This window comes from Palaemon carinicauda, chromosome 38 (genome assembly GCF_036898095.1).
Source record: "Palaemon carinicauda isolate YSFRI2023 chromosome 38, ASM3689809v2, whole genome shotgun sequence".
Classification (NCBI taxonomy): domain Eukaryota; kingdom Metazoa; phylum Arthropoda; class Malacostraca; order Decapoda; family Palaemonidae; genus Palaemon; species Palaemon carinicauda.
In genome coordinates, this window is record NC_090762.1 from 64045518 (window position 1) to 64048017 (window position 2500).

Consider the following 2500-nt stretch of genomic DNA (forward strand, 5'->3'; position numbering starts at 1 on the left):
ATAAAGCGACAGTTACACGGAGTTTTTATTTCACGCCTATTGCCATAAGCTGCCTAAAAGCTTCAGAAATCCTTTGGGACTGATCCTTCTTGTGTGACGCTTATGCAGCTTTCATTTCCGGTCCCTTGCCGTTTCCAATTTTACTTGTGTTTTATCTTATGATGATGATAATAATAATAATAATAATAATAATAATAATAATAATAATAATAATAATAATAATAATAATCATTGTTACCAAATTTATTATCATTACACCTATTGTTATAATCAATGTTATTATTATTAGCAATACGTTGAAATATTAAAATGGTACTTTCTCCTCTCTTTCATACCAGAGAGAGAGAGAGAGAGAGAGAGAGAGAGAGAGAGAGAGAGAGAGAGAGAGAGAGAGAGAGAGAGAGAGGAAAATGAATCTCAGAATCATCAAAAATATTTGGACAGGAAGTCCAGATGTAAGATGAATTCTATCAGCTATTATCAATCAAAATCCACACACGTATAATGCAAAGGGACTTTCAACTTGCTGAGACAAGCATCCACGGTATAGAAAGCTCATGTGCAAGAAGAGAGAAATGTGAAATGGAAAAAGCTTGCCATTCTGCTCTATTTCATCGTGATTCTTTTCATTCGACCGTGCCATAAAAAGCGTACGCAGGATCTATGACCCAACCCCCATATCACCCCTCTTGGCAGGGGTCTAGGTAGATGGATAGGGTAGTGGTTGATCAGTTGAGAAAAAGCCATATCAATATCACCATTTTTCCTTGTTTGTTCATGTTTAGGTAGGGATTAGATTAATGAGAAATTATTACAGACAATATCATCAAGTATTCTTTATATTTAATGGACAATTAATTTTCCAAATTACAATGTCAATGCAAAAATAATGGAAAGTATGTAAACAATTCGAAAAAAAGAGAAGACACGAGCAAAACCAAAATAAACATAGTACAAAAATCACTTGTAAAGTGTTGTCAATGTCATTTCAGGTCAAGCTATATCCCTAGTTGAAAAATTTGAATGCTAAAAGTCCTAGGGATCCAACTGGGAAAGAATTTCAATAAAGAAAAATAAACAGAAAATTAAAGACTAAACTACAGATGAGAAATGACAAAATATCAATAACATTTGGGAAAAAAAAACATTATAAACAAAGAGGAGTCAGTAATGAGGGGTTTAAAACTTTAGGTAAAAAAAACAAAAACAAAAACAAAGAAAAAGGTAAGAGAGGTGCAATACCTTAGTAAACCACCAGGTTGAGAGTATGCAACATAACACAGTTTGAAAAAAAAATTAAAACTAAGTTAACAGAAAAAGAATGCTCTAGTGGCTCCTCAAGCAAGAGAAATTCAACTCAAGACCCCGGAAAGCCATGGACTACCAAAGACTAGAGACTATTGTTTTGATTTCGAAGTGTCCTTCTCCTAGAGGAGCTGCTTACTATAACTTGAGCCTTTCCTTTAATCTTATCATGTAACCAAATAGCCTTGTGAATACAGAGTAGTTTTTCACTGAAGAGAGAGAGAGCAAGGTATAGTATGTCGAGTGTTGGTCGTATGTGCAAGAAAAATAATAGAAATGTGCGAGAAATATGCCAGATTACTCGGGATACGTGTAGGCAACAATGACAGTTGTGCCAAGAGAAGGGTCCAACTGCAGACTGTCAAGCTAGCCCTTAAAAAAACCTATAACTCTCTCTAGGTGGCTGGTACCTTAGCCAACGAACTACCTACATAGAATTAAAAATACAATTATTTAAACAATAAATTAAATCTTGCAAAAACTCACATAAACGAAATATTAAGTCGGAGTTTGAGAATGGGGTTGCAACCTTATCTCAATAAAAAGTGTAAAACTTGTAGTAGCCAGAGGGAATTTGGTGTGAATAGCAGTGGGTTACGGCAAAGGGGGATATTCTTGTTTTACTTTGGGGGGGGGGAAGCTGAAGCAACGACCCACTTTGTTTTTTCTTGTTCTAAGACAATTAAAACAAGGAAACCTTAAAAAATTGGCGCGATAAGTCCATGATAAAAACAACTTGAATAATAATGAAAAAAATGAATGCAAATTCGAATATTAATTATAGTGACTTACCCGTACCAACACCAACCTTAACTTTAATAATGACAATGATGATATTAACAAAATCGTTAACTATATGTGGGGAAAACAACACCAACTTTCAAAATAAGGATAGAGACATTAAAAACTTATAATTTTAATGATAATGTGAAAGTGTTGATATCTTTAACAAAAATGATGGTGGTATCGGTAATGATACCAAAAAAACTCTAACAATATGATAATAATGGTGAGGAAAACAATATTGCCAACTGCTTAAAGACGACGTCAACAACTTCTTTAATAATAAAACAGTAATAATAACTTTAAAAACATAATTAACAATAAGTAGGATAATGTGAATAACTGACTTGATGAAACGTGCATATCATAAACAAGGTCTCTCTTTAAGAGAATCACTCTCAGCTTTCATTGA